The 22,218-nt window shown below is 33.6% G+C and overlaps 1 long non-coding RNA gene across 1 annotated transcript in view; it reads left to right on the forward strand.

Moving 5' to 3' along the window:
• The first annotated feature begins 3,787 nt into the window (after positions 1-3,787).
• The window catches only part of LOC146997057 (uncharacterized), a 103,558-nt gene continuing 85,127 nt past the window's right edge, over positions 3,788-22,218 (forward strand). Inside the window, exon 1 of the long non-coding RNA XR_015041089.1 lies at positions 3,788-4,003. This is a non-coding gene — a long non-coding RNA (uncharacterized LOC146997057). The remainder of the gene's footprint in view (positions 4,004-22,218) is intronic.

A 22,218-nucleotide genomic window follows, 5' to 3' on the forward strand; every position in this document is an offset into this window, starting at 1 on the left:
ATGTTAGTCTAGCTCAGGGGTCGGCAACCTATTGAAACGGAATACGTAAAAATATGTATATATACATATATATAAACACAAATATAGTTAAACATCAATGAGAACATTGGCTTTGCATGCCTTTTGAATGACTAATTAAATCTGGTTTATAACTTGTTGATTTAAGTTTCAAGCACGACTCAAGATTTTTATTTGTTAGTTGTTTTCAAACTTTACTTTTATTATATTCATGCAAGCGAACGCTTGCTCGCACGAATATGTCGACCCGAAAATCGTCAGTACTCCATATGCCAACTTCTTCACCTCACTGTATTATTCTGGAAGACTATTCCATGCGCCCAATATGAGGGCCTCAACTCGCGGAATTTCGTTTAGAGCTGTCCACTTGTGTTGCTTGATGTGCATGCATTTCTGAACCTCCAACGCTTCCAACTTGCTCTTGAGTTCTGCGAATTTGCCATTCTACAAATCTTTGGTTTTCGAATATAGCAGTAGCATTTCCAGTGATCCAGCATCAATTCCAAAGGTCTCATTGTTGATATCATTTGTATTTGCGTTGAGAGGATTTAGTACGAACGCAAGAGTACTTTTGTTTGTTTTGAATTGCTCGAATCTCTCAGCAAATCCATCCTTCATGTTTTCTAGAGCTATGTTGAAGTAATTCGTGTCAGTAGTTGTATTGGTCTCGTCTCATTGCGATATACTTCAGATTTTTAAAATTAATTAATTTGCCGCTCTCCATGTCTTCAACAAAAATAAGTAAGTTGTTTATTTGTTTTCGAAACAAACTTCTTCTTCAAGCAAGGCGTAAGCTGGGTTTCCCTTTCCTTGCAGTTTTATATTTAGTTCATTTAGTTTTATTGTGGTGAGGCCCGGTGGCGCAGGGGCTAGCGCATCGCGCAGCAGCACCGCAGGTCCTGGGTCTGATTCCCTGGCTGGGCAAGGTCGACTCAGCCCTTCACCTCTTGAAAGGCTGAGTCGACTACCATGAAGTAGAATTTTTGCAGCCGTTTGTCTTTTTCCAATTCGGGATGGTCAATGCTTTTTGTCATTGATGAATGTTTTTATTTCAATCAAGCACAAAGCAAAACGTTGCAATACGTTACCTCTGGAAAGCATCACACTTTATTGTGCAGAAGTAGGCTCTCTATAAAGGAAATCTTCAAACTGGTGATGGGATGGGGTGTCCGCCGATAACATCGCGACAAATACATCGCGGACGAAAACGTCGCGGTGAAAACAACGCAAGGCGAAAACGTCGTGCTACAAAACATCGTGGGAGAAAACATCGCAAAGAGAAAATATCTCAGCCCTAAAAACATCGTGGTACAAAACATCGTCGTCGAAAATAAAGCGGTTCAAAAACTTCGCAGTTTAAAAACATCGTCGTCGAAAATATCGTGGTAAAAAATTGTTTGCCCTGAGAGCGATAACAATCCTACAGTTCTTCCTTTGGACCTTGGGAGGACATATATCTTCCGAAAAGGATAACTTGTGCAGTGTCTTTTATATCACAAGGCTCATTTATAACAAGTGATAAGGCAGAAGCCAGCTGAATGTCATCCACTTGCATATGTGTTACATCTTAGCAGCTCTATCTTGTACTGTTTTTGCAGATAATGGAAAATCTTTGATTTTTTTTTTCATGATTTCTGCTTTGATTTTACGAAACAGTGATCATGAAACAGTTATTCAGATGCACGTATAAAACAATTTTTAACGTATTCACCATCTGTGAATGGTTTTACTCTTTTTCGCAATTTCTAATGATACTGCAGAGCTTGGCAGATTTACATTATTAGAAGATTGTTCCAGTTACTTAGCATGGAACTTGACTGTTGTTGTTTGCTTTTTGAAGCTCTTCAAGAGCTTTTTTCGTGCGTCCCCTGTTGGATATTTACCAGCAAACTGGGTAGGTTTTGTAGTGAAGTGTCTTTTTAAATTCGACTTCTTATTGTGGGCGAGTTTTTGGTGCCAAATGAGACAAGTTGGATCTGTGTTGCTTATGTATGTAAACGACTGCGACCAATCCTGATTGAATTCTCGGTTTTCTTTTTCAGTTCTTCTCTTTTTTACTATATGCCATGCTGACGGCTGAGCTGAAAAAATGAACAATAGTTCAAATTAACAGTACAGTAACAATGGTTCAAATTTACCTCATTGCGGTCATGTTTAGCATGGCTATTTGTAATAAACGATTATGAAATAAGTTATTGAGAAATTATGTACTTAAAAATATATTTTCTTATTTTTAATGGTTTTGATAATAAATTATTAATTTCTCCGTATGGAACTGGAGAGCTGCAACTTTACATCAAAAGTGTTGCCTGTCTACACGAAGCTAGACCAGGGGTCGGCAACCTGCATCAAAAGAGCTGCACGCGGCTCTTTTGTTGCAGGTTGCTGACCCCTGGTCTAGCTTCGTGTAGACAGGCAACTTACTGCGCTTTCTTAGTCTTTCAGTTTAAATAACACCGAACTCAGAAGAAAGTTTAAATGAAGCCTTTTGTTTTCAGTTAACAAATTATACGATTCGTGTATTAACAGAACAAGTCATCGCTTATTTATAATAGCTAATTTACTCTTGGGAAGCGACGAAAGTAGAATTGACAGTACATGCCAAATAAAAAAGATAATAGGTTAATAAACGTAAAATCCGAAACTGAGTTACGGCTAAAAGTTGGCATAAATTTGTATATTTGTAAAAGATATAATCAATAAGTTGAACTACAATTTTTCAACAATAATAACTACTTATTCTTACACAAAAATCTGAACAAGTAAGAATTGTAAGAATTGGAAGCTCCCTTCAGCCCACCTGGACACGAGTGTCCCCATAGCTCAAAAGAAGGGGCCCCGTATCTCCACAAACGAGGGCAGCCAGTAAATCTGAACAAGTATCTGAACAAGAAAAAGAATGCCACCGAACCTGGATACTGATTAGCGAAGCTCACTACCGTTCGAAAAGGCCCGGGCTCTAATCCAGAAGAAGGCACAGATACTTGTAAATGTATCTGTGTAAATGTATAGTGTCTGTGCGGCATGGGGCACTCTAAATATGCGGCGAGCCGAAAGTCGGCTTGAGAGGTAGGTGGCGGAGGGAAGCGGGGTGGGAGACCTTCCGATTCTCCCTTGGCGTGCTCCCTATCAAATTGGGTGTTGAATTGAGCAAAGTCGTACTAAGAGTGTAATGATAACGGCATGCTCTCTATCAAAATTGGGCTTGAATTGAGCAATGTCTTACTGTCGCACATTTTTTATGATTTATTTTTAAATATTTTTTACAAACGTTTCGAAAAAACGTTTGTATTATAACCTATAAAATTTTTAACATCATCTTAAAGTAGATGCATTTCTAGGCACACCTGCAAAAAAAGTAGCGCTTTTTATTTCAAAATTTTCTGAGATAAACATGAATTTACATAATGGCACGTTTTGAAATTTGGCATCTTTTTTTTTAGCGATAATAAAGCCAAATGTGGTTTACGCACATCGTTAAAATTATTTGAAAATATGAACGATGACTTTTTTTCCGCTCCTCTGCAATGATAACAAGTAATATATTTTTTTTTTAAAAAGTCAGTTCCTACTTAGGTCAACAAAGAAAGATTTTAGGCTAATCTTTTTAATATGGTAATAGGCAGTTTGGCGACATTTTGGCAGGCGATAAAGGTTACTACCTAGGACTTTGGCAATAATGTGAGAAGTACCCAGTTCCAATTACGCATTATTTTGTGTGAGAGAAATGAGAGATCATGAGATATGTCATGTGACATTTATGGACGAATCACAGTTCTTTAATCGGAAAAGGGGGGGAAATTTGGAAAAATATCTGCAGTACTTTATAGCATTTTGTATTTAGCTTCAGTGTGTCGTGTGGGAATGAAATGAGACTGCGTGAAAGGAAGGATATTACAGATAAGTTTGAATGGCGGTGCAAGAAATCTGATAAAAATGGACATTTTGTGATCCACCATGCACTCAAGATTCTGTAGAAGATTAGGTAAGTTAGTATTTTTAATCATTTGAGGATATTATTTTTATGCATTGTTCTAAATATAAGGAATAAATAAATTAATATGCTATTATTGGAAAATTTTTATTAGCAATGAATTAGTTTAAAGTAATTAAGATTTTAAGTTAATTTTTATTAATTTAATGTATGTGTTTATTTATATTTTAAGTAGTGTTTTATAATTTAATTATATTTTAGTTAAATGACAGTTATTTTGTGAATTATATGTTTGTAGCATTTTGGAATACGTTTCAGTAGAAGTAAACGTGCATGGAAATAATTTAAAAATTTGACACTAAGTATTTGCAACCATTTTTAATGTTTGCGTTATAAATTCGCAGGTGACGTTTATAATAGATAATTTAGAGGGAAAAGTTTTTGGATATTTTATTTATTTTATACGTGCAAATGTTCATCCTTGGAAAGGGTATATACTTTTTCGCGATCAGGTAATTTCATATATGTCCTTTTTACCGACTTTAAAGATTCACAAAATTTTCCTGCATTTTAGTGCAAATGTTTCTAATTTATGAGAAAAAAGCAGTGTACATGGATAAAGTGAAGAGTGTGCGCAATGCCATTTTTGTGCAATTCTAGGATTTTTTTTAAGTAAAAATAAGTCGACTCTCACATGGTTACCGTGTATGTGCCATTCTGAAAAACGCGGCAAGTAGTTTGCGATTCTGCACTTTCTCCCAATTTTGCAGTTAATATTCGTCATGATTAAGCACTTTTCTTCCATAAAATTTCTATCATAAGCGTAATTCGGCTAGCAGATTGTTGGAAAAAATGTTGAGTAAATAAAAAGAAAAGAAGCCTGTCTTTACTTCGTGAAGACAAAATGGCGCCGGAAAAAAAGTAGAAGGTTGCTGTAGCAGGGTTGGTTGCCAAATTTTCGCCAAAAATCTCCAAGTTACCATAATCTAAAGATTAACCAGATTTTATTTTAGTTACTTTTTATTAACATTATTAAAATTTTTTCGTTTCTGATTTATGAAGCTGATGGTGGTCTATAATTTCTCATTCTATCCATCTTTTGCAATGCTTCATTATTGCAAGTAACTTTCCAGTCAGTTTCGAGCAGTCCAGTTCTTCAATTCACATTCAAGTAATATAAAAAAAATATTTATTCGTATATTACTATCACGTTAACATAAAAATATGAGGAGAATTTTAGCTACATAGTTGGACATTACATCCGCTTCACTCAACGCTATAAAATTCCAATTCTTTAACTCCATACGCCTTAAAAATCTTTAGAACTCTGTCTTATTGTTGCCACTTATTTTTGTTAAATACTACAATCCCATTTATCACAGTCATGCATTATTATTTATAAGTTGTTATAAAATTAATTTTTGCAGCATGTGGGAATTCCTAATAAACGGTCATTATTTGTAAGTCTTATAATAACATTCAAAAAAAACATATCTTTAGTTCCGATAAAAAGAAATAAATAAAAATATTTAGAACTCTGTCTTATCGTTGCCATTTATTTTTGTTAAATACTACAATCCCATTTATCACAGTCATGTACTATTATTTGTAAGTTGCTATAAAAATTATTTTTACAGCATAGAATTCCTAATAAACGGTCATTATTTGTAAGTCTTATAATACATTTAAAAAAAAACATACCTTTAGTTCCGATAAAAAGAAATAAATAAGTCAGAATTGACTTTAATATGTGAAAAAAACTGTCTTAACATCCAGTGTCATCCACTAAAAGTTTAAAAAAATGTGTTTGAACTCGAGTGGATGAATAAAAAGTATTTTATTAACGATTGAAAATTTGAACAAGATATAGGGAGAGTGGGAACTAATAGTAGGAATTTAAAAAGGAAAGGAAAATAGGTTATTATAAATTAAGAATTTCGCCAAGTAAGTTATTCTTGGCGGAAACTGCAAAAATTGCGCCAAGATAAATTTTTTAGTTTCTTCGTAAACTTCGCACGAAATTTTACAAAATTTAATATTTAAGCATACTTTGAGGAGTAGAATCGAAATATGGAAAACAATCGGCATGTCATTTCAAAAAAAGTCCGATTTTGTGTCAAAATACCTATGTTAGTACAATGCTATATATAAATCTAACAAATATCCTAAATTGCGCCTTCAAGGCATGAAAACGCAATTTTCGTTTAGTCAATCGGCCCAGTATAAAGGGGGTATAGAACTGCCCCCCTTTTTTTCGCAGTGTACATTAAAATCTGAACTAAATCGGCATCTGGACTGATATACAATATTGACCACTGGATTTAGGTAAATATGGCATCGACCTCTGAATTGATGGATAAAGGACACTAAAAACTAAACTGACGTACTATGTATATTGGCATATTGAATTGAGTCACCAGTCAGTCAATGAGAAGAATAGGAAACTGCCTTACATAATCCAAATTTTTGGCATCTTCTGTTTGTCAAGACATGCTTAATCTCTTTCCGTAGAAAGTGAATGGCACTTTCCTGAAATAAAACGTGAGGTTAAAGATACTTTTAACAAGCCTCTCTTGAAACTCTTGAACTCTTCAAACGCCTCTTATCTGTAGCAAATTCCTCAACTGCGCTTACAGAAGACACATGCTTTAAAGTTAGACCCCACCAGGAATGTCTTCACTTTCGCCCTCTTCAGCTATGTCAAAAGCGAGATAATACGGATATTTTCACTTTTTTCATCTCTAACTGCAAACTTTTAAGTCTATTTAGTAAAACAGAGTAGTTTTTCATTAAATGCAAAGATAACTAATAAGTGATAAGTACAATACGATCAAATTGCGATTAACCAGGAGTGTATTAACTGGGTTGCGTATTAACCGGACCCTGTCTTAAAAAAAAAAAAACTGAAGTTTCCTCATTGCAAATGATAGAAGAATTACTACCATAAATTATCACCTTAAAATCAGAACATCTGGGGGAAATACAAAAAGTAAAATAAATATTTGTTACGCCAGTAATGATAACATGATGTCATGGTATTTTGAAGTGTTCTTCTTTAAAGCCCAAAGAGGCAATTAGCCGAGAAGGGCTATTAATTTACTTTTGTCATTTTTCGTTGGTTCGCCACAAAAGCTTGAATGACTTCCCAAATTGTTGCCACCAAATACTACATCCCTGCATTGTATTGAAAGAAATTAAATAATGAAGAATCTGCATGAATGTGTGTATGTTTCTCGCACTGTGAAAAAACAACGATCCTAGAGGCATCAAATTTTGAATAATTTAGTACTCCACTCGAATATGCGCATCTGGAAGCCCAAATTTGGAATTTGTTTTATCATCTATTTCCTATTTTGTAAAACTGTAAAGAATTGTTGATTAACAAACTCAACGATTTCAAAGCGCTCGATTAACATTAATATCGCTACCATCTTCAAGCACGAATATTTAATGAACGAGGTTTCTTTTTTTCTTTTTGTCAAATATTGCTGTTGAATTTAATTTTAAAAATCTGAAAGCTTACAGGTGGTTTTTTTTTTGTTTTGTTGTTGTTTTGTTTTTCCATTTTTTTTTTTTTCATTTAGACTAGCGGTCATTAACCTTTAGAACTTCACGAAGCACTACAATGTAATTTTATATTTGGCGGACCACTAATATGAATTTTAAAAAAAAGATAAATACATTTGTACAATAATAAAATTATAAAAAAAAATCTGAAAGGTTTCAGATTTTAAATTACGTCCAAAGGGGCGTTTTTTTAACATTTTGTGTGTTACATTTATTTGCTAAATATCATGTTCTTTGCACTGAAACCATAAAATTCAGTTCAATAGCAATGTCACAAAATAATTTTAAAATGAGACTATCTTTCGAATTTCTGATACACAGTTCCGCACGCAAGAGATAAAAAGGTTTTCCCCCCCCCGTAGAGTTGTGCCATGGCTCGCTTTGAAATCGTTGAGTTTGTTACTCAAAAATTCGTTAACGTTTTACAAAACATGAAATGGATAATAAAACAAATTCCAAATTTTAAATTTGTCTTCCACATGCCTATATTCGTATGAGGATTACGTCATTCAAAATTCGATGGCTCTATGTACCATTGTTTTATCACAATGCGAGAAATAGACAATCATTTATGCAGATTTTTCATTATTTAATTTCTTCAAATATAATGCAGGACTCTAACATTTTGTGGCAACAGTTTGAAAAGTGAACCGACATTTATGAGTCCGACGCAAAATGCCAAAACGAAACTAATAGTCCTTCGGGATTCAAATCCCTTTGGACTAAAAAAAAAAAAAAAAAAAAAAAAAAAAAAACTTAAATTAGGATTGCTTTTATACAACGTTTCTTGAAAAAGCAATGTTATTACTTTAAGCGAAATTTACACTCAGTTTATCCTTTTTTTATTTAAATTTGGGATTTCAGATGCCCATATTCGCAGTAGGATTTCGTCATTCAAAATTCGATGGCTCTATGTACCATTGTTTTATCACAATTAGAGAAATATACATCTAATTGATGCAGATTTTTCATTATTTAGTTTCTTCAAATATAATGCAGGACTCTAACATTGGGTGGCAACAGTTTGAAAATTGAAACGGACATTTATAGTGATTCAACGCAAAATCGCAAAACGAATACAATACTCCTTCGGGAAAAAAGCCCCTGTTGGACTAATAATCAGCAAACTACACATATTTCGCTCATTTAGAAAAATTATATGAAAGTACAAAAATCTTAACTTCTTGTACATTAAGCTTCACATTACTGAAAAGGAACTTTACGAAAAGCAAGAACAAACCGGCAAACGCAAAGCAATATCATACTGATATTTGTTATGCCGCCAGTTTTTAATTAATTTAAACATAATAATCATCACTTACTCAGCAATGGCGCCATCGATCAACAGTTAGACAAAACAAAAATGGAAACTTCCAGTGATGCAATTATAAACAAGAATGCAGATGGTTCTCATAAAAATCCATGAAGTTGCCTATTGACACGGAGAAAAACTGTGTTCGTAACGACTAAAATAGCATATGTTTGTAATTCAAAAGGAATGAGAATTCCAGTTCGCGCTCTTATTGATAACAGCAGCATAACCATGGGTGCCAACTCTCACTTTCAAATGTCGCTAAATACATCTGAAAAAGTAGCTAAACAGTCGCTACATTCAGAAGGAATTTCGCTAAAAATAGTAGCTAAAATTTATAAAAAAAGTATAATCCATATTCCATAATAGGTTTTGGTACTCGTCATTTTTTAAACTGAATCTTCATAAAGATATAAATAATGTCCCAATTTTTCTGCGGACTATGAAAACGTTTTCACGGACCACCAGTGGTCCGTGGACTAACCGGTTGGCGACTCCTGGTTTAGACCATAATTTAACTGTAAGTAACATGGAAAATGTAAAAATTGCACAATCAAAAATAAAAAAACTCCAATCGACTTCTTATGTAAATATGAACCATTTGCTCAAGCTAAACATGGTCCTTAATGCCATTTACGACTTACGTTTTTCCTTTCTAATGCTATTTATTTTTCTACTATGTACTTGTATTCTTTTTGTTTTCAATACTGACTTACATAACTAAACGAACTTATACTATAATTAAAATGCTTAAAACATTATAATACTTGAAAATGCAATAAAACATTTGGTCAAAATTATTAATTATGTTGTCTGTTACGTATATTATGGATTGTTCCTTTATAACATTATAATACTTGAAAATGCAATAAAACATTTGGTCAAAATTATTAATAATGTTTTCTGTTACGTATATTATCAATTATTAATTATGTTTTCTGTTACGTATATTATGGATTGTTCCTTTATAACATTATAATACTTGAAAATGCAATAAAACAATTTGGTCAAAATAATTAATAATGTTTTCTATTACGTATATTATCAATTATTAATAATGTTTTCTGTTACGTATAATATGGATTGTTCCTCTTCCCTGTAGTTTTTAACTGTTCTGTAGTTTTGTAGTTTTGATTTAGCTGCGGATGTCATCTTTGATATTCCGTCAGTAAATAGAGAGCTGACTATATTATGAAAAATGCCTCGTATCATTTTTCATAATGATACGAGGCATTTTTCATAGTATCGGAGACAGTATATATCTATTTAGTATCAGAGACAGTGTATATGACAGTGTACGAATTATTTTTCGCAATTAATGTTGTCTGAAACATAAACTTTTCGAAGCCTGATCCGCCGGTACATGCGATTATCAGAAGAAAAGCTCAGTTTATCAGTCAATAAAGTAATATTCTTTATATTGTTTGTCTGGTTAGAAACGATTTATAGCCTATAATGGAAAAAGTTATAAAACACTTCAGAAGAACAAGTTAAAACTGTAAAATGTTTGAAAATTCGAAACTTCTCGGGTAAGAGGGAACCATATACCGAAAAAGGAAATGATAGACAGAAATTAACTTGTAACAGAACTGATACAGTGTATAAAACTTCAGGAAAAATTTGCTATTTTATTAATCGAAAAGAAATGCAAAAACGGAAGATATGTGTAGAAATATACAAATAGCAAAAAATTGAATCATTCCTAATTTCAATTATGATAATTTTACCTGTGTGAGTTCTTGACACCAGAAGCGAATAAACGTAGTAAGTATCGGAAATGGAATCAGGAGCTGTCACATCGGACAGTAAAATTTTTAGAATTTAGGAGACGTAGTGAAAGACAAAATTTAGAGAAGATATAATTTATATAATTTAGAGGAGGCAGCAGGTTTTAGAGGAGGAAAACTGTTTTGATTTTTGGGGAGGTTTAGACAACAGAAATATAGGAACAACAGAGACTGAACTAGGTTTCTAAAATACCTACCACCCGGCCCTGCCAGTATCTGTTCCTCTAAACCTTCCTCAAGTGAGAGTATTTTGTTACAACACCATTTCGATGCTAAGCTAGAAGCAAAAATGCAATTTTAATTTTTTATTTGTATTTCAACATAAGTGATAGCTTTGTTTCGTAAGAATTTACTTATAACACTTTGTCATTTGGTAACTGCCAAATCAAGAAATATAATTTTTCTTAAATAAAAAGAAAAAAATCTGATGTGTACACCACATGACTTCCTTGTACGGAATATTAAATTATACGCATTTTTTCTTGCATTTCATTTAAACTTATTGGATTGAATTAAATCTACTTCGCCGACAGCGCATAAACCACAATACAATAAATGTATTCTTTAAAATTCACTCTAGTATTTGTTTACAATAGCGACACTCTGGCGCTAGATTCACTTTCAGTATTATATTTCGTTCATATTATAACTCAGAATGCACAAAATTTATATCATTTAAAGAATAGAATTATCTAATCGTTGCCACATGTTCTATTCAAATACTATAATAAAGCTAGAACGATGTATAAAAAAAAAGCAAACAAAAAAAAAAAAGAAACAGTTTTTCACAGACGATTGAGTATTTCTCATTCAAATAATTTAGTTCTCACTTCGCGAGAAGGCAAAAATACATAAAAATTCAGAATACCTATATTAAAAATTACGAAGCAAATCTTTAACACTTATTTCCTCGAAAAAATTCCAGAAAGGATAAAGCATGATTTAATTGGCAATAATAAATGAAGGCGTTATCTATGTTGTTGCGATGCTAAGTTTCTCTAGATTGGCAAAAAATCCACTAGTCTGCTGTTTCAAATGTAAACAATCAATGGCCGCCATAAAAAAAGGCTTAGCGGCACTTAAACAACTTTAAAATTGTTGATAATTCTAAAACTATTGCATACAGATTTACTAAAGGCATAAAAACCTTAACCGGAAGATAAAAACAACATAATTTAATCATTTTTAAAGCAAAAAATGTACAATTTAGAAACATATACGAGTAAAGAAACTGAGATCACTGAGCCGGGTAACAGAGTGGATATATATATAAATATATTTATATACGTTTGGTGCGGCCGATTGCAACCAAAATACGAGGTGCACATCTGCATGTTATAGTAGTCCTATATACAGAATTTCAACGTTCTGAGGCTACTCGTTTTGGAGTTATGCGAGATACGTACGTACGTACATACGTTCGTATAGACGCGTCGAAAAATTCTCTTGAGAATTCATTTTAAAGCAGTTTTATATTTTTTTTGGAGGAAACGAGTCTTTTATTCTGTCTTTACGTACAGATATCACACAAAAACATCGTTAAATTTATTTGATAGCGGTCAAAATGGATATTTTCGTTTAAATATGCTGCCTGAAACTTTTCGCGTTTACAATACTTCCTTTTTACTTCGTACAAGGAAGTAAAAAAATGTCACCACTTTAATAATAAACTTCTGTAAGGGAAAACTACTCGATCAGCAATTATTTTCCCGCTTATTCTGAATGCTAGAATAAATGCCATCGTTGCATAGGTCTTCGCAAGATCAAACGAACAGATTACCATGTTTGACCCTTTGACGCACAATAATGACTGGCTCACCGTTAACCGAAATATACCCTCCCCCCAAAAAAAATGGTTTTTTTTATTGCCCAACCGGGATGATGGTTATAGCATTATGCTCATGCATGTTCATGAATGTAGTTTTGATGTTTTCTTGCATGAAGATAAGGTTGATTCACTAGGCTAATGTTAAACACTGATTTTTGACCAAATGTTTTTTTGTATATATAGTTTCATTGTTTGCATTTTTGTTTTCTTTTGGATTGTCACACGTACACCTAATACCATTGTCTTGATCTGTATAAGTTTTTGGTGTAATGTTCTTGTGTATATCTTTTATCTTTTATAGCAAAGATTTATCGTTTTGCTGGCAATGTAATAACTCATTATGATATTTTACATTTAGAGTAAGTAGAATTGTCAAAAATTTATGGGCTCATGTATCTGTATAGCGGAGGTAGGCAATTTCCTTATTGCCACTGATTTATTTTTGAAGTTGCTGTTAATAGACTACATTATTATTTTTCTTCTATTATGGTATCAAATCTGAAATATGAAATCTTCTGATTACTGTATATCATGACTATGTTACTTATGTTCTTAAGGCGTTGTATGCCACTGTAAACTTATTTTGCTTAGTGATAATAAATGGCTTCTGGAGGCAGCGGCATCCGTGTAAGGGAGCCATCATGTCAGGTAAGTAATGGAACCTCTGTTCTCTGATTAGCAGTGACTTTGACTACCGTAATAAAAGGTTTGAATCCCGGAGAAGGCACAGGTGTTTGTAAATGTATAGTGTCTGTGCGGCATGAGGGCACTCAAAATATGCAGCGATTCGAAAGTCCTCTCGAGAGGTTGAGGGTAGGGGAGGATGGATAGGGGACCCTTCTATTCGTCTCCCTGGGTTGCTTTCCTTCAAAATTGGGGGGGGGGGGCAGAACTGAGCTAAGTCGTTTTGTCACCTATCTGGTGAAACCTGTATGATACTAACACCTCTATGGTGCAATTTGTTGCCAATGACTGGCACGATCTTGTTTCCTTACCACGATGAATTTCATGAGTTGGCTCTGATTTCAGACAAACGAGATTAGGCACAGAAGCAGCAGCGACAACATGTCTTCTTCAGTGTTTCGGATTACAAAAGAAGGCTCCTCAGCGACAATGGCACGATGTTCACTTGTTTGATTATAGCAAAGCACGCGAGGGCTTTATGAAGGAAGGGATGTTTTCATGGGAAATTCTCTAAGGGAAACTTGCATATATACGCATAACACGAAAATCCGCGAAAGATCAGCCCGTTTGTCAGAATTTGAACCTGGATCCAACAGCCAATGTTCAGCAACTTCATCGCTAGTCCTCTGGTGAGCCAGAATGTACAAAATAAATATCTAGTCGATCCTTGGACTTGTACATACCACAAAGAAGCTTAAGAGATGAGACTGTGGTTGAACTGAAGCTTCACTTAGAAATCGAATCTTATCTTCAACAGAAATTATCCAAAGGCAATTAGTTCTTACAGTATCGAAAAACACTTAACTATGCACAAGTTAAAACTTACGCCAATGATCTGAAGAGATACATGTGCCTAACGAAACGTCTAGGTTAAATCTTTAGTAATATGAATGCCCCTTTCGTAAAAAGACTATCTATTAGAAAAAACAAGTTTAGATGCTCTAGTAATAAAAGTTGTCTCTTTGAAACAGCTTGATAATTCTCTTGTTCTTACTAGCCTGCTAGCAATCCATCGGATGAGACCTCTGAGCGATGACGGCTTATCCAAGCTCAAAATCGGAGACTCTCTGAATGCATGAGTATTTTTTTTTCCCTACAAGACAGTGTTCTACAGAAACTCCCGCAAAAACACATGCCTTGTTTTAGGCAGAAAGACTTAGTACGCTAACATAACATAATAGAATTCAATCTCTCTCCGATATCTCGTAAGTCAGTAACTTTATAGATATACATAGATACAAATTTAATGTGAACAGAGACAAAGAGTTTGTAAATAAATCTTACCACTAAGAAGCAACAGCAAGATAACGCTAACATTACCATATATCTCCCCATTCACCAAATTCACATTCACACCAAATACATAGAAATATCCATTAAAAAAATCCTTGGTCTGTAATATGTCTGCCGAATAAAATATCAGCCATGAATCAATTTTTTCATTGATATATTCTATCCTATACATTTCCCTCGTCTTCTAATGGCATCGTTACTGAAGTGTTCGGATAAGGATGATAACCATTATTGAAATTCTAAAAAAAATTCTATTGCATTTAAAAATTCAAGTAACTGTCAGGCAAACGAATGAGCTGATTATTCAAATCGAATTCGTTTCGTTGGTTTTAAAACAAAATGCAATACGACTTCTTTTCTCATTTGCAGGTAAGAAATGGCCGAGTTATATTTATATCTTAACGCGACGGATAGGAACCCGGTAATGAGTAGCGCAGAGGACCATTCATCTTTCGAAATCCTAGCAATTGTCCCACCGGGTTACTCGACAAACGACCTGACAAATGATCGACTCTTCTTTTTTTTTTATTCTTCTTCGTCTGTCGCAGTTGATGGCATTTTAGATTGTTTACAAGCAGGAGAGTTCTCTCCGAATACTATGGCTGATGTTCACAAATGATGTTTGCCAAGACATCGTATAACGAAGCTGCAACAAAACGGTTGTTCGAGTTGTGTTCTTGTTATTTTTTAAGATATTATGGTATTGCTGGCAGCTGGGAAGATGCTTGAAAAGAAAGAAAAAGGTACTTTATTCTGTTATTCTCTAGACAAAGGGAGCATAAAACAAAGTATTTTATGCGCTGTTAAAAATCAAACCAGAGCTGAACTAAAAACAATATTTCCTTCAGAATTCTTTGTGCTTGCATCATGCATTTTGCGTGGAGAGTATTTAATTAAATAATTAATTCTGGGTTCATTCATAAAAGTGAAAACTAATACCAACTGCATAAAGAACTTCGAAAAATAATATTTGTAGGCTGGTCATTCGATGATACGGAGACTACAATGCTATAGTTACCCAAACCTTTTTATTTCCTTATACGAAATAAAGCAAGTATTGTAATCGCTAAAAGTTTCAGGTATAGTATTTCAACCAAAATATCCATTTTGACGCTCTTGGTTCAATTTGAACGATGTTTTTGAGTTATATCTATGTATACGGACAGAATAAATGACTCTTTTTTTCCCAAAATGGATTGTGAAATGGATTCAATTCTTGGTTCAATTCGAACGATGTTTTTGAGTTATATCTATGTATACGGACAGAATAAATGACTCTTTTTTTCCCAAAACGGATTGCGAAATGGATTCAGAACAGGTTTTTTTCCTTGGCGTTTGTACGTACGTACCTATATATGTATATATATTTCGCGTAACTCAAAACCGAGTAGACTTAAAACATTGAAATTTTAAATTTAAAACTGCTAGAACATTTACTTGTGCATTTCCCTTTTTTATTGCAATCGGCTGCACCAAAAGTATACACGGGCTCGGTAAGCTAAGTTTTTTACTCCTATATGTTGGTAAATTGTGCATTTTTACTTCCTTGTACGAAGTAAAAAGGAAGTATTGTAATAGCGAAAAGTTTCTGGCAGCATATTTCAACGAAAATATCCATTATGACCGCTATCGAATTCAATTTAACGATGTCTTTGCGTGATATCTGTACGTAAGGACTGAATAAAAGACTCATTCCCTTAAAAAAAAATTTAAAAACTGCTTTAAAATTAATTCTGAAGAGAATTTTTCGTGGCGTCTGTACGAACGTATGTACGTACGTATCTTGCATAACTCAAAAAAGAGTAGCCTCAGAACGGTGAAATTTTGTATATAGGGACTGCTATAACATGTAGATGTGCACCTCGTATTTTGGTTTCAATCGGCCGCACCAAACGTATATAAATATATTTATATATATATCCACTCTGTTACCCGGCTCAGTGATCTCAGTTTCTTTACTCTTATATGTTTGTAAATTGTACATTTTTTGCTTTAAAAATGATTGAATTATGTTGTTCTTATCTTCCGGTTAAGGTTTTTATGCCTTTAGTAAATCTGTATGCAGTATTTTTGTTATCAACAATTTGAAAGTTGTTTAAGTGCCGCTAAGCCTTTTTTTTATGGCGGCCATTGATTAGTGGATTTGTTGACTAGTGGATTTGTTGCCAATCTAGAGAAACTTAGCATCGCAACAACAAAGATAACGCCTTCATTTATTATTGCCAATGAAATCATGCTTAATCCTTTCTGGAATTTTTTCGAAGAAATAAGTGTTTAAGATTTACTTCGTAACTTTTAATATAGATATTTTGAGTTTTTATGTATTTTTGCCTTGTCGCGAAGTGAGAACTGAATTAATTGAAGGAGAAATACTCAAGCGTCTGTGAAAAAAATGTTTCTTTTTTGTTTTATTTGCTTAATTTCTTTTATACATCGTTCTAGCTTGCTATAGTATTTGAATCTGCTATAGTATTTGAATCTGCTATAGTATTTGAATAGAACATGTGGCAACGATTAGATAATTCTATTCTTTAAATGATATAAATTTTGTGCATTATGAGTTATAATATGAACGAAATATAATACTGTTAAGTGAATCTAGCCCCAGAGTGTCGCTATGGTAAACAAATACTAGAGTGAATTTTAAAGAATGCATTTATTCTATTGTGGTTTATGCGCTGTCGTCGAAGTAGGGTTAAAGCAATCTAATAAGTTTAAATGAAATGCAAGAAAAATGCGTATAATTTAATATTCCGTACAAGGAAGTCATGTGGTGTACACAGCTGATTTTTTGGTTTAATAGTTATAAGGTATTTCTCCTGCCTTCGCGGTTTGCACGCTGGGTGCGTATACCAGAGCTCCGCGGTTCTATTCCCGGCGAAGGTGTTGCTCATTTTTCATCTCTCCTGCTTCCAAAAAATATCTAATATCTCTGTAAAGTTATATTAATTATTCTTACGTTCCCGTTAAGGTTTTTATTCATTTAGTCTATCTGCATGCAGTAGTTATAGAATTATCAACAATTTAAAACTTGTTTAAGTTCCGCTAAGCCAAACGACGCTGCCATTTGTTTACGTTTGGAAATTAGTAGCATAGTGAATTTAGTCAACGGTGAAATTTTCACCTGCTTCAGAGGCTTTTTGTCGAGTGGGGCCAAAAGTTTTGCGCACCGAAAAATCTCTCCTTGTGTCTAATTTTAATTAATTTAAACTTTAATTTTAATTGTAAAAATTGTTTTAACAGTTTTTAACTATTTTCTGTTTTAGGTTTTTCTGCATTTTACAATTGTTTAATGAAGATGTTTTGAGTTTTTATGTATTTTCCATTTCCTCGAAGTGACGACTGACTGAATTGATTGAATGAGAAAAATATCTCTAATGAAATTCGGGGAAATAAGTTTAAATGAAACACAGCAAAAAATGTGTGTAATTTAATAGGCCGTACAAAGAAGTCATATGGACCACATCAGATTTTTAGATTCAATTAGGCAGCCCACGGGGTGCTGTCGTTCAATACTGAGGGGGTAGGGCAGACGAATCCAACGAGACTTTTGGCTCGCTAATGCCGCCGTGCCGCAAAGGCATTACACGTTTACAATCATCCAATGCCTTCTCCTAGATTCGAACTCGGAACCTTCGGTACGGTTGTCAGAGTCACGAACCACTATCCCGTTTGGCCCAAAAGGATACAGAAAATCTTTCCAATAAAATTCTTCCTCAAACCTCAAGCATTTTTAAATGAGCCTTCGTCAATGAACTCACTGTTCTGCCTAGGAGTACTTACCAAATACATACCTGCGAATCTAATCATTATATGTCCTATGTAATAGACAATTGTGTCAATAAAAACATTTAGTTTTTCCTCATTTCTATATACACCAAAACCCTAGGCCCACTTATTTATTAAGCAAAAGAAGATTAATTCCCATATACTTCGCAGAATTCAAAGAAGAATTTTACTAAGAGTTGTGCGTGGCTACAGAACAATTAGCTATGAAGCCTGTTTCGCAATTTCAGGATTTCCTCCGATTGACCTTCATGTTTTAAATTACAAAAAGTTTAAAGATACCATCAGCAAATTTATGTTCGATACCAAGGTGTTGTTTGAAGATCTTCCTCATCCTGCCAATCATTTGCCAATTCAAACTATCATTTATGACAATTTTGTTGAGGATAATTTCCCTGTTGTGTGTTATATAGATACAGATGGCAGTAAAATTAATAATCGAGTTGTATTAGCTTATGTCGTTATCTGTTATGGTTCTGAACTGGAATACAAACTCTTTAGACTTCCCAATGAATGCAGTGTTTTCCAAGCCGAATTACTGTGCATTAGTGAGTCAATTAAGTGGATACTTAACAACTGTTCGCTAAGTGCTAAATTCCTTATTCGTACTGATTCTCTTTCATCCTTATATTCTCTTAGAAATATCTTCTCATATAATAAATTAATTGTCACTTCCCATGCTCTTCTTAAAGACCTTAATAATAAAGGTGTTGATGTTATCTTTTCTCATGTACGTGGCCACACTGGCAATCTAGAAAATGAAAGGGCTGATTGGTTGGCAAAACAAGCTACATCATCTTCAAATAATTACTCCAATGATTCTTCCCAAGTCATTTTACAAGAACAAAAGTAGGGATGATACAATACTCGAGTGGAATAAACTATACAGGAATTCTACTACTGCCTCTTTGACTAAACTATATTTTCCTTCCATTCCTCACAGACTGAATAATAATCACTTTTTCTGCAATTTTGAAGTTAGTCAATTTCTAACTGGACATGGTAAATTCAATTCATATCTGAAGAGATTTAGATTATCTAGTACAGACTTGTGTTCATGCAGTTTCTGGGGAGTGCAAAATGTCGAACATTTGTTGTTCTATTGTTCAAAGCTCAAGGAAGGACGAAAAGAACTCATTTCTATGCTAAACTCTGTGAATATTACATTTCCTCCCCCTCTTCACGTATTTGTCCAACATAAAATAGCTTTCTCTTTCTTCTGTAAATTTATCTCTTACATGTCATCTGTGAATTTGTAAGTTTATTTTATTTTGTGTTGTGTTGTTGTATTTGTTTGTTTTTTTTTTACTTACAGTTAGTCACAAAACTCTGCGTACAGACTAAATTTTAAATTAAAAAAACACTTAAAGCATAGAAAAATGTATTTTAATCATTGCATTTTTTTTCTTCTATTAGCTAAAATTGTAAGCTTAAATACAAAGTAAATAATATCAGTGTAATACTTTTTACATTTTTTCAAAAATATATTTTGTCAAAAAAACTCAAATTCCCTCCAATAAGTGTGCGTACACTTTCCAAAAAAAAAAGCAAAATATAAGTTTTTTTACATTACTTCAATACTTTGTAGGATATCCTTTATTCTTCAAAATAGCTTGCAGACGTCTGGGCATTGACTGAACTAGTTTTTCAGTGTCATCCGACGTAAATTTAGCCCATTTTTCCTGCAATTTACTAATTAGCTTATTTCGCGACGTAATATTGAGTTTTCGAATTCGTTTCTCCAATTTTGCCCACAAATGTTCGATTGGATTGAGGTCTGGTGACTGTGAAGGAGTACGCAACTGTCTTGGAGTGCGATAGAGGAGATATTCCTTCACAATTTTAGCTGTATGTTTCGGGTCGTTGTCTTGTTGGAAAATATTAAGAAGAAAGGAAAAGAAAGGTATTAGAAAGGTTTAAATTTCGGGCACTGTCTCGTAGATTTTTCTTCAGAATATCCAGATAAACATACTTATCCATGACATTATCAATAATGTGAAAATTTCCAACTCCTTTCGACGACATACACCCCCATACCATCACAACTCCATGTTTGACAGTTGGATTTAAATTTCTCAGATTCAGTTCTGTTCCTGGTTTTCTCCATACAATAGGGTGGCTATTAGCTGTAAATATTGTAAATTTACTTTCATCTGACCAAATTACATTGTTCCAGAAGTCCTGCGAAGAGTTTAAATATGTTTTGGCAAAAGCAATTCTTGTCTTTCTATTTGTCTCGGAAACGTATGGCTTAGACCTAGGTTTGCGTCCATGATAATCGGACTTTCGCAGCACTTTTCGTACAGTTTCAGGAGAAATTTCCTTGTTGCTAGTTAAAAAAATGTCTTTTGCAATGCTTGCAGCAGAAAGTTTAAGATTTTGTTTAATTAGTAAAAGAATTTTTCTTTCTTCTCTCTGCGTTAGCTTCTTCGGTCTCCCACATCTTGGTTTTACAGCAAGACTACCAGTGTCAAGATAGTTTTGAATAACTCTTTGCACACTAGAAAATGGTTTTCCAATGGTTTTACCAATATAACGAAGAGTTTTACCTTCATCTCTCAATTTGATAATTAGTTGTCTCGTAACTAAAGGAATTTCTTTATTGGTTGTCATTTTCGTCAAAGAAAATAGAAATAGCAATTTCCAATCAACGGGAAATTTGCTTCGGAAGTCAATTACCTTGAAAGTGTAACCTTCTTTGCATTCTCAAGTTTGAAGTTTAAAAGTTAGATAAGAAATCCCCTGCCTCCTTCGCGTTGTACGCAAACTTTATTGGCTTTGATTTCTGACCACTTATCTTTTAAAAATTAGTGTGCATAAATTATTAGATATGAAAATATTACAGTTAAATAATTTCAAAGTCCCTTATTGAAACTAAATATTTAAAAAATAAAACTTTTAGAAACTATCCTTTTCGCAACTTAAAATTTGGATTTGATATTACTTTTCTTGATGTACGCAGACTTTATTGACTAACTGTAAATGAAATATAAGGTGACTTTTGAGAAAACATTTTTCATTGACTTCTTATAGGTCCATTTCTGAAATGACCAAATGATTGTTTTCAGCATTTTTGCATTCAAAATTTGATGAAACTCTTATTGGCGTGCAAAAACAGACATCGAGCAAGTTACTTGTGCTTCCATAAAAATCGAATGTAAAGCAGCTGCTAATTTCACACGCATCCGAAAGCAGATATATTATTCAATTTACTCAGCTGAGTTGGTGCCATTAATCACTTAATTATGCACTCGGAGCAGTTAATACGCCATTTTTAAAGCATCGGTGGAGTAGAGCTCTTACGTACCAACGATATCGAATCGGTCGAATTAAAAGTTTTATCTTGCATTCGAGTAATGTCTGACTTCGTGAAATATCGTAAATCAAAGTGGAAGTTTAAATGGAGAGGATTACCATGCGTAATTGAATTCGATAACTCCGACCGATCGGATTAAGCTATGTTCCGTATCTTTTGCCATAGAATTATTCCTTTTTATGGGAAAAATGGCACCTGGACGAGCAACGGTTTTCCTTCGATAAAAGAGTAATGCCACGAAAGAATGAATTTTCCACACAATAACATTCTTATTTATCTTTATGAGATGTTGTACGACAACGCATTTAAAATAAGAGGAAAAAATGATTCGAAATTTCTTATTTTGGGAGGCTAAATAAAGGAGCTGATATCTTATTATTCGCTGTTTTTCAGTAGTGTATTTCATTACTGACTGTAATAACTTGAGAAAATAATCAACAGATATCAGATACTTTCGAAGGTAATTAAGTCTAGGTTTATACTATAGTAAACGTATGTAAATATTTGTGTTTATTTGCTTATGACTTAGCTTTATACCTTTTTGGGGTAGAGTAGACTTTAAGGTACCCCTTGTATTATGGCGAAGTTGTTGTTTGATTTATCGCCAAGTTGTTTCATTAATGGTAGCCTGAGTAGTTGAATGTTATGGTAACCCTATTGTAACGTAATCGGGTGCATGATTCTGGGAAATTT

The sequence above is a fragment of the Stegodyphus dumicola genome, chromosome 5 (assembly GCF_044657685.1).
Source record: "Stegodyphus dumicola isolate Sdum_Otavi_A_Nest chromosome 5, ASM4465768v1".
NCBI classification, from domain to species: Eukaryota; Metazoa; Arthropoda; class Arachnida; order Araneae; family Eresidae; genus Stegodyphus; species Stegodyphus dumicola.